At 45.3% G+C, this 15,225-nt stretch overlaps 1 pseudogene; it reads right to left on the minus strand.

The window, feature by feature from the left end:
- The window catches only part of LOC136624513 (zinc finger protein 585A-like), a 252,475-nt pseudogene that overhangs the window by 43,131 nt on the left and 194,119 nt on the right, over window positions 1-15,225 (minus strand).

The following is a 15,225-nucleotide window of genomic DNA, read 5'->3' on the forward strand; positions in this document are numbered from 1 at the left end:
TGGCATTTATTCCATTAGCATAGGTCAGTGGTGACGAGCCTATGACCCGCGTGCCAGAGGCAGCACACAGAGCCCTCCCTACTGGCACATGCCGCCATTGCCCGCTCAGCAGTTTTGAATACCGGCAGGGGCCATGGCTCCCCTGCCGGCATTCACTCAGCTGCGCTGCTAGTAGCACTGATCCCGGAGCACACTGTGACGTCAGTGTGCAGCCGGGATCCTCCTCCCCTTCCCCCGACATCTCCTCTTAGGCTCTACGAGAGCAAGGGGAGGAGGCGTCCGGCAGCACACTGACGTCACAGTGTGCACTGGGATCAGTGCTGAGCAGCAACACCGAGCAAAGGAGGAGTGGAGCTCCCACAAGGAGGAGGGGGTGAGTATGTGAGTCTCGGGGGTAGGGGGGTCACTATGATACTGGGGGCCACTGTGGGATGTCACTATTACACTGGGGGCTGCTATGAGGTGTCACTATTACATTGGGGTACGCTGTGGGGCGTCACTATTACACTAGGGTACACTTTGAGGTGTCACTATTACACTGGAAAAAAAGAAGGGTATAATCAAGGAGAGCGCCTGATTTTAAGGATGAGTAAATACAAATGAACCAAATATGAAAAAACTCTTTTCCTGCGCTGCACGGAAGATCGCTCTATATAAGTCGCCAACCGATGGTTAATTTCAAAAAAACTCTACAGGGGTTTATTAAATAAAAAACATACTACAAATGAACATGCATGCAACGCGTTTCGGCGGGTACAAAAACCGTCTTTCTCAAGCTTGAGAGGCGTTTTTTGTACCCGCCGAAACGCGTTGCATGCATGTTCATTTGTAGTATGTTTTTTATTTAATAAACCCCTGTAGAGTTTTTTTTTAATTAACCATTGGTTGGCGACTATTACACTGGGGTATGCTGTGGGGTGTCACTAAGATACTGGGGTATCCTGTGGGATGTCACTATTACACTAGGGACCGCTGTGGGGTGTCATTATTACACTGGGGGCTGCTGTGGGGTGTCACTATTATACTGGGGTATTCTGTGGGATGTCACTATTACACTAGGGACAGCTGTGGGGTGTCACTATTACACTGGGGGCTGCTGTGGGGTGTCACTATTATACTGAGGGGCATTATGGGGTGTCACTATTACACTGGGGTACGCTGTGGGGTGTCACTTACAGTGGGGGGCCACTGTGGGGTGTCCCTATTATACTGGGGGTACTCTGTGGGGTGTCAGTATGATACTGGGGGCCGCTGTGGGGTGTCACTAAGATACTGGGGTATCCTGTGGGATGTCACTATTACACTAGGGACCGCTGTGGGGTGTCATTATTACACTGGGGGCTGCTGTGGGGTGTCACTATTATACTGGGGTATTCTGTGGGATGTCACTATTACACTAGGGACAGCTGTGGGGTGTCACTATTACACTGGGGGCTGCTGTGGGGTGTCACTATTATACTGAGGGGCATTATGGGGTGTCACTATTACACTGGGGTACGCTGTGGGGTGTCACTTACAGTGGGGGGCCACTGTGGGGTGTCCCTATTATACTGGGGGTACTCTGTGGGGTGTCAGTATGATACTGGGGGCCGCTGTGGGATGTCACTATGATACTGGGGGCCTCTGTGGGATTGTCGCTATTATACTGGGGGCCTCCGTGGGATGTCGCTATTATACTGGGGGCCACTGTGGGATGTCGCTATTATGCTGGGGGCCACTGTGGGGTGGTTACTATTATCGCTTGGGCCTCTGGGGGGATCACTATTACCGCTGGGGTATGTTTACATGTGGCAGAAATGGACAGGGCTGTTTCAAAATAGACAGGGTGCAGATTTTGACTGCTTTTTGGATGCAGAAATGCTGCAGAATTTTCCACATTAATTTCCGCTGAGGACATTCTGCAGCATTTCCGCATCCAAAAAGCAGTCAAAATCTGCACCCTGCCTATTTTGAAGCGGCCCTGTCCTTTTTAGAACGACGGGGGTAAAAATCATAAGTCGTGATAAGCTCCGCTCCCTGATGTGCTGGCATTTTGCGATAAATATGTGGGTTTTGGGTTGCAGTTTGGGCACTCGGTCTCTAAAAGGTTCGCCATCATTGGCATAGGACAATAGATACAATACAGGAAATGAAACGCGTGTCGGAGGGCTTCCTGACACATTTGCCTCCTTCCTCCAGCATGTGACACAGAGACATGATAACAGAATGAGGTACTTCTTATAACTGGGCGAATGCAAGTACATACGTGCATGCATCCAAAGCTAAATCCGGCTGGCCCAGAAGGAGCGGGAAAATTTTATATGCAATTCTGTGGCAATGCTCCGCTCTCACATGTTATTCAGACAGCTTTAGTGCACATATTAATGAACCAGCAGCACATTCCTGAAAAGGATTGTATACATATTATTACCCCAGAAACCCCATTCTTTTATTTTTTACCAAAATACCCACAAAAGCCTTAGGAACCCCCCAGGATGCCCTATCACAGCGGGGATCTGAACTATAACCAGTAATCTTTCATAATATGTAGACCCCCAATTACAACGTTTTGTTACATACCTTCTAGGTTACCCGAAGAATACAGGACACAAAGCTGTATAAAAGATATCCTATGGAAAGATACCTACCTCTGGGCCTCCCTAGATGTGAAATGTGTATACACTGACATTCCCCACGAAAAGGGGATTTTGGCCATTCAGTATCTCAATACTTACCTTTTCCTCCACAGGCAGCCTTCTTAGTACATCTTCTCCCCATCGATCTTCTCCTGGCTCCTGCAGCCCCCGCTTCTTTCCCCCAGGTCACCTTACCTCCAAACGGCCTATTCTTCGTTGTCCGGTGACAAACTGTACATTGCCAGCATTGTTCTTCCTGCAGAACAATGTACGATACATCACTAGTGATGTAGTGCTTATAGCCTAGCAGGGAGTGCTGATCTATTGCCAAGACTGTACAAGTGCGCTGTCTCTCTGCAATAGTATTTGAACACTTGTGTCCAGATAGCGCTCATGCGCAGTTTAGGCAATAGATCGACATTTTCTTTGCTAGGTAGCGAATGTTACGTCACTAGTGACGAGGCGTACATTGCCCAGCAGGAAGAAGAATGCCAGCAGTGCGCGCTCCATAACAAGAAGAAGTGGATCCGGCCGGCTTGCGGTGAGATGACTAGAGAAGATGCTCTAAGAAGACTACATGGGGAGGAGTAGGTAAGTATTGATTTTTTTTTAGTTCAATGACAAAACTCCTTTAATCCACAGCAGGAAGAAGATATTTATAAATAAAAATTATATTTAAAAACATTTTTTAAACTGTGGATTAATCTACATTATTACCTCCTTGAGTGTCCATGCGGCCTGAAATATGTGGGCTGAAAAAATTCTTTACACCATCATGATGTCTCACTTATGTGCCTGACCCCACTGGAGAAATCCCTTATGGAGAGTTTGTGAAAATGAGCACTATGGGGATTTTTAAATCTTCTGATTGGACACCTTGTCACCCGAGGGACTAAGTGAAGCGCTTGACCATATTAGTTTTTTATGCCAATTTTAAATATCTCCTGTAACCCCCCCCCCCCCCCCCCGTTTTAAGTTTTACGATTTTTTACTTTTTAATTTTACAATTATTTTGCCCCTCAATAATGTTTAATTGTTAACAAATATGTCTTTTCTCACAAATTTTATTATAATTTACAGCTTCCTAAGGGTTAATTTGATCTGTATTCCCTATACATACCTCAGAACTAATCCTGCTGTATTGTTTTTTATGTATTTTAAATATTAGTATTTTAATATATGGCGCTTCTTCCTGGGCTTTAACAGCTTCTGCCTTCTCCTTTCCCAGGTACATAGTGCTCAATGAGTACTATGTAAGAAGAAGTGAAAGTGGAAGTATAACTTCCCCTACGCAAGCTGGCGATCACGAGATCGCCGTCACAACAGAGCTGCGTGGTCGTAGCGGTCCCTGATCAGCTCTGCCAGTGACTATTGTTGTTTTTCCCCTGTAACATTTTCACCCATTTAATATATTGGCACTACAGGTTTATGTTACTCATGTTTTACCTTTCTATTATTTTAATACACTTTTTTATTGTATTTTTTTCTAATTGATTCGCTCTTCATTTTCTCCACCTTTGATTTTATAACTCTTTGCAATTTGGATGCCTCTGGGACAGAAGTAGCTTTTCCTTAACATATTCTATGATATAATATCCCATAAGGATTATACATGTGGTGCTGGTCCATTAACAAGTAGACTGAATCTGTCCGAATAACATGTGTGAACGGAGCATGTGCAAAAGCGCACAGAATTGCATAGGGTCAGGCTTGCGCACGTATATAGTATAACGAACATTTCTTTTGCCCATGTGCCCATTTGGTGCGTGGCCTTTTGCTTATGTGTGCCCCCAAATATTGGTCTACGCACGTACGCACTTCTGGGTGCCCAGTTATAAGAAGTACCTCATACTGCTATCATGCCTCTGTGTCATATGCTTCAGAGTGGAGGCAGATTTGTCAGTAAGCCCTCTTGTTGCATCTCCTGCATTGTATCTATTGTCCTTTGCTAATGGAATAAACCCTGGAAGACACCGACTCTCCAAAAGAAACCTGGAGGAACGGGTGATCGTTTTAAAACCAACCTAGATTCTTGACAATGTTCAATGAGGTTCGTGACCCAATCAGGGATATAGTGGTGGAGTGGAGAAGCGCTACACCGTTATAAAGGTGAACTAGGACCAGCAGTGTGGTGGCCGGTCTGTGATGGACTGTCTACACCGGGTGAGTCCTACTTCTTTGCGGTTCTATTGATTTTACATTCCGCTTCTCGGGGCGCTGTCCGAAACTAATTGTGTATATTATACAAATCGTATGTAAAAAATATAAATTGTTAAACAGTGTTTTCCCATTAACTACAGGCAGAATAATTTGTGGAGCACCTAGTCTACTGATAACATCATAATGGGCCAATTATCTTGGCCAATAACTTACTTTTTGTACTTCCACATTGCAGGACGTGCTCTGCGATGATTTCCTCCCTGTGGTGACAGTAATTTCCTACCTCCAGGGGGCGCTCTCAGCTGCTGCTCTTATCCGCGGCTCATACAGCTTGTAAGGTTACAGAGCGCAGGAACCGTACGAGCCGTGGATAAGAGCTGCTGACGCCCCCCAATGTAAACTGCCCTGTACTGCGCTGCAACTACAGTCTGCTGATCATGTGCTGCTGACTGGGGAATAAAGACGCCTTTACAAGCCCGGCACCGCCATTATCAGTGGGCACAGATATGTTTGTAGCCATTCACTAACCCAGCTGACTGTTACTTGTACCAAGATGTGGGAAGTTCCTACTGAGCATGCCCAGTCCTTCTGGTTCCAGCAGCAGAGGAGAGGGACATGATAATAGTACTTGCACATGTGCGGAGGCAGCACTGGGGACGGGGGTCCAGGTCTGATAGAGTGATTGGATGTTGCAGAGACCCTGACATAGTGCATGGGGTATCAGCTGGGGGCAGATGGAAGGAGCAGCTGAATGCAGAATGAGGATGGCTTCTCCTTACACGGCGCCTGTGGCTCTACCAAAACATTAAGGGGAAATAACATAACAGCTTGTATAGCTTATTGCTGTATATTATTACAGAACTGCTGACTGTTTTGTGCTCGTTGCAGCCTGCAGGCACACGGCGAAGGACCGTCCTCACTATCCAAGGTATCCTTTGTGCAAGGAGGAACAGGAGAAGCAGTGCCAGAACCCTACAGAATGACCACCAGCAGACTACTGACCAAACTGCAGAAACACCCCATGAGGGGCCACGAGGGCCCAACATCCTGTAGTGGGAGCTGAGCTCATATCCCAGCACCATGCAGCGAATAGAGCATTCGCCAGAGACACCAGAATTGGCAGGTCGGCCATTGGCACCCCGTTCTCTTCACAGATGAGAGCAGCTTCACAATGAGCACGTGACGGACATGAAAGAGTCTGCAGAGGATGGAGATCATCCAGATCTGATGTGTGATTGAGATGTTCCTGCAATTGTTTTTAGCAAAATATATTGAAAAATGGTTTACATAAAAATATTATATAACATTTACACTTTATTATATATTATGGATGAATAAGGGAATATACAGCTGAAAACCCCGACAACACAGACTCTTCTCTACATGTAGTCTCACCTGGGGGGTCATCTGTAGTAATCTCCTCCTTACACGGCTGATCCCACCTCACATGTGTCTCTGCAGCATCAATAGGGATCGGATCTTCCTCCAGTTTCACCAGCTGTGAAATAAATATTGTAAAAGTCATCACACAGTTGGAGAAGTCGTGTGGAAGGTTTTATATGGCCAGAAAAGGTCATTAATTAGTATGAGGAGCCGGAATGACATGACAGCAGTAGTGATCTGGGCCAAATAGCTGCAGGTCTCCTGTATAACGCCAACCTGTTGCTTCTTTATTCCAATCAGAAGTCTCCAGAACCAGAAAATAGTGATAAGATGTGGAGATCTAATGTCTGCGGTCGGCTGTAATCCTGCCATCTCCAGCTTTCTCATTACACAAGTATCAATCATATAATAAGACTGAACACAAGACCTTCCCAGCCGTCCTACAGACCAGAGGGGAGATTTCATGAGACCTTCTCTCCATCTACCTGATCATCCTGTGGAAGAAGAGGCCGGGGACATCTCTCCACTGCTGTTCTCTTACTGGATCTACCTGCAGAAAACACAGACAGCGAATAAATTAATTCTTTATAGCAATATATATATCTATATAGGGGAAAGCCCTCACTGAATGACTCGCCACTAGTGATGAGCGAGCATACTCGCTAAGGGCAATTGCTCGAGCAGTTAGCTGTGGGGAAGAGCGGGGAGGAACGGAGGGGAGATCTCTCTCTCCCTCTCTCCACCCCGCTCCCCCATGCTGACTGCCGCTACTCACCGCTCCCCCGCGCTGGCACCCGAACCTTTTGTTTCGAGCGGGCAAGTACTCGCTAAGGGCAATGCTCGCTCGAGCAATTGCCCTTAGCTAGTATACTCGCTCATCTCTACTGACCACTAATTCTTTAACTTCCCGATGTCATACAACAATGAAATTTGGCAGGAGCATTCTTTAGAGCCTATATAGGAAAAGTAACGGGGTCACAACTCGATTATTTAATGCTAAGTGCAAAAGTATTGGCACCCCTGTGTAATGTACCAAATCTAATTCTCTAACTTCCTAATGTTGTACAAACATAACATTTGGCAGGAACATTCTTCAGATCCTTAATAGGAAAAGAAAAGAGGGCACAACTCGAAAATTCAATGCGAATTGCAAAAGTATTGGCGCCCCTGTGTAATGTACCAAATCTAATTCTCTAACTTCGCGGTGTTCTATAAACATGAAATTTGGGACAACCATGTTTTAGGTCTTAAATAGGAAAAGTAAATGGGTCCCAACTTGATTATTCAATGCTAAGTGCAAAAGTATTGGCACCTCTATGTAATGTAACTTCCAGGTGTCATACAAACATGAAACATAGCAAGACCATTCTTTAGTTCCTAAATGGGAAACGTAAAGGGGTCACAACTCGATTATTCAATCCTAATTGCAAAAGTAAGTACACTGCTATGCAATGTAACTTCCCGGTATCATAGAAGCGTGATATTTGGCATGAACATTCTTTAGGTCCTAAATGAGGAGAGTGGGAGGGATGGTACATTCTGCAGAGGGACATCGGTACATGCAGCCTGAGGAGAATCGAACGCTCCTCTATGTGTATACATATTTTATTTCCCGGTTACCCTAACGTAACCTTGACTTCATTACATTTTCTGTGTGAACAACACGTAAAAACCTGTATCAAATTAACTTGGGCAAAATCGGGTATATCAGCTAGTGCAAATAATAAAGGCTATGTGGATTTAGTCCTGTCTATTACCTGGTGATGGAGAGGGCTGGTAGTAAGGATGGCTTCTCCTTACACGGCGCCTGTGGCTCTACCAAAACGCTATGGGGGGAAATAACATAACTGCTTGTATAGCTTATTGCTGTATATTCAACGATTATTACAGACCTCCTGACTGATTTGTGCTCATTGCATCCTGCAGGCACACGGCGAAGGACCGTCCTGAACTCACTATCCAAGGTATCCTTTGTGCAAGGAGGAACAGGAGAAGCAGTGCCAGAACCCTACAGAATGACCCCCAGCAGACTACTGACCAAACTGCAGAAACACCCCATGAGGGGCCACGAGGGCCCAACATCCTGTAGTGGGAGCTGAGCTCACATCCCAGCACCATGCAGCCAGAAGAGCATTCGCCAGAGACACCAGAATTGGCAGGTCGGCCATTGGCACACCGTTCTCTTCACAGATGAGAGCAGCTTCACAATGAGCACATGTGACGGACATGAAAGAGTCTGCAGAGGATCGAGATCATCCAGATCTGATGTGTGATTGAGATGTTCCCACAATTGTTTTTAGCAGAATATATTGAAAAATGGTTTACATAAAAATATTATATAACATTTACACTTTATTATATATTATGGATGAATAAGGGAATATACAGCTGAAAACCCCGACAACACAGACTCTTCTCTACATGTAGTCTCACCTGGGGGGTCATCTGTAGGAATCCCCTCCTTACACGGCTGATACCCCCTCACATGTGTCTCTGTAGCATCAATAGGGATCAGATCTTCCTCCAGTTTCACCAGCTGTGAAATAAATATTGTAAAAGTCATCACACGGTTGGAGAAGTCGTGTGGAAGGTTTTATATGGCCAGAAAAGGTCATTAATTAGTATGAGGAGCCGGAATGACATGACAGCAGTAGTGATCTGGGCCAAATAGCTGCAGGTCTCCTGTATAACTCCAACCTGTTGCTTCTTTATTCCAACAGAAGTCTCCAGAACCAGAAAATAGTGATAAGATGCGGAGATCTAATGTCTGCGGTTGGCTGTAATCCTGCCATCTCCAGCTTTCTCATTACACAAGTATCAATCATATAATAAGACTAAACACAAGACCTTCCCAGCCGTCCTACAGACCAGAGGGGAGATTTCATGAGACCTTCTCTCCATCTACCTGATCATCCTGTGGAAGAAGAGGCCGGGGACATCTCTCCGCTGCTGTTCTCTTACTGGATCTACCTGCAGAAAACACAGACAGCGAATAAATTAATTCTTTATAGCAATATATATATCTATGTAGGGGAAAGCCCTCACTGAATGACTCGCCACTAGTGATGAGCGAGCATACTCGCTAAGGGCAATTGCTCGAGCAGCTAGCTGTGGGGAAAAGCGGGGAGGAACGGAGGGGAGATCTCTCTCTCTCCACCCCGCTCCCCCATGCTGACTGCCGCTACTCACCGCTCCCCCGCGCTGGCACCCGAACCTTTTGTTTCGAGCGGGCAGGTACTCGCTAAGGGCAATGCTCGCTCGAGCAATTGCCCTTAGCGAGTATACTCGCTCATCTCTACTCACCACTAATTCTTCAACTTCCCGATGTCATATAACAATTAAATTTAGCAGGAGCATTCTTTAGAGCCTATATAGGAAAAGTAACGGGGTCACAACGCGATTATTTAATGCTAAGTGCAAAAGTATTGGCACCCCTGTGTAATGTACCAAATCTAATTCTTTAACTTCCCAATGTTCGACAAACATAACATTTGGCAGGAACATTCTTCAGATCCTTAATAGGAAAAGAAAAGAGGGCACAACTAGAAAATTCAATGCTAATTGCAAAAGTATTGGCGTCCCTGTGTAATGTACCAAATCTAATTCTCTAACTTCGCGGTGTTCTATAAACATGAAATTTGGCACGACCATTCTTTAGGTCCTAAATAGGAAAAGTAAAGGGGTCACAACTTGATTATTCAATGCTAAGTGCAAAAATAATGGCATCCCTATGAAATGTAGCTTTCCGATGTCGAACAAATATGAAATTTGGCAGAACCTTATTTTAGGTCTTAAATAGGAAATGTAAATGGGTCCCAACTTGATTATTCAATGCTAAGTGCAAAAGTATTGGCACCTCTATGTAATGTAACTTCCAGGTGTCATACAAACATGAAACATAGCAAGACCATTCTTTAGTTCCTAAATGGGAAAAGTAAAGGGGTCACAACTCGATTATTCAATCCTAATTGCAAAAGTAAGTACACTGCTATGCAGTGTAACTTCCCGGTATCATAGAAGCGTGATATTTGGCATGAACATTATTTAGGTCCTAAATGAGGAGAGTGGGAGGGATGGTACATTCTGCAGAGGGACATCGGTACATGCAGCCTGAGGAGAATCTAACGCTCCTCTATGTGTATACATATTTTATTTCCCGGTTACCCTAACGTAACCTTGACTTCATTACATTTTCTGTGTGAACAACACGTAAAAACCTGTATCAGATTAACTTGGGCAAAATCGGGTATATCAGCTAGTGCAAATAATAAAGGCTATGTGGATTTAGTCCTGTCTATTACCTGGTGATGGAGAGGGCTGGTAGTAAGGATGGCTTCTCCTTACACGGCGCCTGTGGCTCTACCAAAACGCTATGGGGGGAAATAACATAACTGCTTGTATAGCTTATTGCTGTATATTCAACGATTATTACAGACCTCCTGACTGATTTGTGCTCGTTGCATCCTGCAGGCACACAGTGAAGGACAGTCCTGAACTCACTATCCAAGGTATCCTTTGTGCAAGGAGAAACAGGAGAAGCAGTGCCAGAACCCTACAGAATGACCCCCAGCAGACTACTGACCAAACTGCAGAAACACCCCATGAGGGGCCACGAGGGCCCAACATCCTGTAGTGGGAGCTGAGCTCATATCCCAGCACCATGCAGCCTATAGAGCATTCGCCAGAGACACCAGAATTGGCAGGTCGGCCATTGGCACACCGTTCTCTTCACAGATGAGAGCAGCTTCACAATGAGCACATGTGACAGACATGAAAGAGTCTGCAGAGGATGGAGATCATCCAGATCTGATGTGTGATTGAGATGTTCCCACAATTGTTTTTAGCAGAATATATTGAAAAATGGTTTACCGTATATACCGGCGTATAAGACGACTTTTGAACCCCGAAAAATCTGCTCTGCAGTCGGGGGTCGTCTTATGCGCCGGTAATACAAAAAAAAAAAAGTGTAAAAAAAAAAAATTTATTACTCACCTCCCCCGGCGTTCTGTCGCGCTCCGGCAGGATGTCGCTCGCTCCAGCAGGCTGTCGCTCGCTCCTCGTCCCCGGCGCAGCATAGCTTTCTGAATGCGGGGTTTGAAATCCCCGCTTCCAGAAAGCTAATACACACGCCGGTAGCCATGACAGCATTGAATGGCTGTGATTGGCTGAAGGCGCACGTGTTAGCAATCACACCCATTCAATGATGTCATTGAATAGTGTGATTGGCTGAAGCCACGTGCGCCTTCAGCCAATCACAGCCATTCAATGATGTCATGGCTGCCGGCGTGTGTATTAGCTTTCTGGAAGCGGGGATCTCAAGCCCCGCATTCAGAAAGCTATGCTGCGGCGGGGACGAGGAGCGAGCGACATCCTGCCGGAGCGAGCGACATCCTGCCGGAGCGCGACAGAACGCCGTGGGAGGTGAGTAATGAATTTATTTTTTTTTCTCCACTGAATACCGGCGTATAAGGTGACAGTTGGGGGGGTCGTCTTATACGCCCCGTCGCCTTATACGCCGGTATATACGGTACATAAAAATATTATATAACATTTACACTTTATTATATATGTTGGCTGAATAAGGGAATATACAGCTGAAAACCCCGACAACACAGACTCTTCTCTACATGTAGTCTCACCTGGGGGGTCATCTGTAGGGATCTCCTCCTTACACGGCTGATCCCCCCTCACATGTGTCTCTGTAGCATCAATAGGGATCGGATCTTCCTCCAGTTTCACCAGCTGTGAAATAAATATTGTAAAAGTCATCACACAGTTGGAGAAGTCGTGTGGAAGGTTTTATATGGCCAGAAAAGGTCATTAATTAGTATGAGGAGCCGGAATGACATGACAGCAGTAGTGATCTGGGCCAAATAGCTGCAGGTCTCCTGTATAACTCCAACCTGTTGCTTCTTTATTCCAATCAGAAGTCTCCAGAACCAGAAAATAGTGATAAGATGCGGAGATCTAATGTCTGCGGTCGGCTGTAATCCTGCCATCTCCAGCTTTCTCATTACACAAGTATCAATCATATAATAAGACTGAACACAAGACCTTCCCAGCCGTCCTACAGACCAGAGGGGAGATTTCATGAGACCTTCTCTCCATCTACCTGATCATCCTGTGGAAGAAGAGGCCGGGGACATCTCTCCGCTGCTGTTCTCTTACTGGATCTACCTGCAGAAAACACAGACAGCGAATAAATTAATTCTTTATAGCAATATATATATCTATATAGGGGAAAGCCCTCACTGAATGACTCGCCACTAGTGATGAGCGAGCATACTCGCTAAGGGCAATTGCTCAAGCAGTTAGCTGTGGGGAAGAGCGGGGAGGAACGGAGGGGAGATCTCTCTCTCCCTCTCTTCACCCCGCTCACCCATGCTGACTGCCGCTACTCACCGCTCCCCCGCGCTGGCACCCGAACCTTTTGTTTCGAGCGGGCAGGTACTCGCTAAGGGCAATGCTCGCTCGAGCAATTGCCCTTAGCTAGTTTACTCGCTCATCTTTACTCACCACTAATTCTTTAACTTCCCGATGTCATACAACAATGAAATTTGGCAGGAGCATTCTTTAGAGCCTATATAGGAAAAGTAACGGGGTCACAACTCGATTATTTAATCCTAAGTGCAAAAGTATTGGCACCCCTGTGTAATGTACCAAATCTAATTCTCTAACTTCCTAATGTTGTACAAACATAACATTTGGCAGGAACATTCTTTAGATCCTTAATAGGAAAAGAAAAGAGGGCACAACTCGAAAATTCAATGCTAATTGCAAAAGTATTGGCGCCCCTGTGTAATGTACCAAATCTAATTCTCTAACTTCGCGGTGTTCTATAAACATGAAATTTGGCAAGACGATTCTTTAGGTCCTAAATAGGAAAAGTAAAGGGGTCACAACTTGATTATTCAATGCTAAGTGCAAAAATAATGGCATCCCTATGAAATGTAGCTTCCCGATGTCGAACAAATATGAAATTTGGCAGAACCATGTTTTAGGTCTTAAATAGGAAAAGTAAATGGGTCCCAACTTGATTATTCAATGCTAAGTGCAAAAGTATTGGCACCTCTATGTAATGTAACTTCCAGGTGTCATACAAACATGAAACATAGCAAGACCATTCTTTAGTTCCTAAATTGGAAAAGTAAAGGGGGTCACAACTCGATAACTCAATCCTAATTGCAAAAGTAAGTACACTGCTATGCAATGTAACTTCCCGGTATCATAGAAGCGTGATATTTGGCATGAACATTCTTTAGGTCCTAAATGAGGAGAGTGGGAGGGATGGCACATTCTGCAGAGGGACATCGGTACATGCAGCCTGAGGAGAATCTAACGCTCCTCTATGTGTATACATATTTTATTTCCCGGTTACCCTAACGTAACCTTGACTTCATTACATTTTCTGTGCGAACAACACGTAAAAACCTGTATCAGATTAACTTGGGCAAAATCGGGTATATCAGCTAGTGCAAATAATAAAGGCCGTGTGGATTTAGTCCTATCTATTACCTGGTGATGGAGGGGGCTGGTGGTCCTCCATCATGACGTCCTTGTACAGATCCTTATGTCCTTCTAAATACTCCCACTCCTCCATGGAGAAATAGACAGTGACGTCCTGACACCTTATAGGAACCTGACAACACAATGATACCGTCATCACCCAGACACGTTATACCGCCGTGGCGTTACTGTATAATGTCCCAGCAGCGTCACCTCTCCAGTCAGCAGCTCAACCATCTTGTTGGTGAGTTCTAGGATCTTCTGCTCATTGATCTCTTCCAGTATCAGGGGGCGAGGTGGAGGCCCTGTGATTGGGCTCAGGGTACTTCCCGACCCATCAGACACCGGGGCCTGACAGCCATCACTAGAAGTCTTCTTCACTACCGTGTAATCCTGTTTATGGGAGATACATCCATAAATATCCCTGCAGACATTTTCACCTCTCCTGTTATATTCATCAGTTACTAAGGTTCTGTTCACATTTTCTGTTGTCTGCTGCGTATTTACTGCATAATAGCTGCAGGCTACCATTGTGGAACACCCGTAGTAATCACGCTTCATGTGAAGGCGGCCGAAGGACTGAATCGGTAGTAAATCCTTTTCCGTAGGTGTGACCAGAGACTGAAAGAGATAAGAATGATTTAATGTCATCCCCAGAATCTCTCACCTCTCCTGTAAGCTGGAAGAGTATCTCTAGGGTGAGGGTGAATAAACTCTCCGCCATCTTGTCCCGGTTCCTATCCATCCTTGTCGGGTCAATCAGGATAATTATCTGATATAGAAGATATCAGCCGAGGATCCTGAATGGGAAGAAGACGAGACAATGTAACATCATACAAACCCGCTATAATAATACAATTACCGGACATTCCCTCCATCTTCCCTTAAACCATCTTCTGTTTTCCTAACTGACAGGACTGCCGCACAGCGCTGTTCTGTTCCCAGCATTACCCGACTTGTCCAGACACAATGTGCACAAAGCTGGAGAGGGGGCGGAGTCAGGATAGGCTGTGAGCAGAGCGGCACTGGGTGATACGTAGGGGGCACTGTAAGTAAGTGGGGAAACAAAAGGCAGCCTTATAGCTCAGTGGAGTCACAAAGGGACATCTTACAGAGGACATTACTGATTTTTTAGACCACAGAAGATGCATTAGTACCATTGGGGAGTTACTGAGAGGTTCGTTGTGGTAGTGTCAAGATAGACAGAGTGTGCAGAGACTAGTCATAGCTGGAAGAAGTCATCAGAGTGGTCTGGGCCTGGGAAAAGTAGATAAATAGATGACCACAATCAGAGGGCAGATCACCTGTGATCACTGAAGGTAACTGCACTGTAATCATTAATACTGGAGGTAACTGTACTGTAATCACTCTCTCTGTGTACAGCTATCTAAGTTTTAGAGCCGTACTATCACTTTGAGGAGGTCAATAAGCTTACAGCACACTAGGATACAAGGAATACAAGAACTTCTTAATGTCCACAATGATTTTTCCTTATAATCTTCATCATGGTGCATTCGCACGAGCGTGTTTATGTATGTACATAGGTGCACACAAAACCGAG

Source organism: Eleutherodactylus coqui, chromosome 4 (genome assembly GCF_035609145.1).
Source record: "Eleutherodactylus coqui strain aEleCoq1 chromosome 4, aEleCoq1.hap1, whole genome shotgun sequence".
NCBI lineage: Eukaryota > Metazoa > Chordata > Amphibia > Anura > Eleutherodactylidae > Eleutherodactylus > Eleutherodactylus coqui.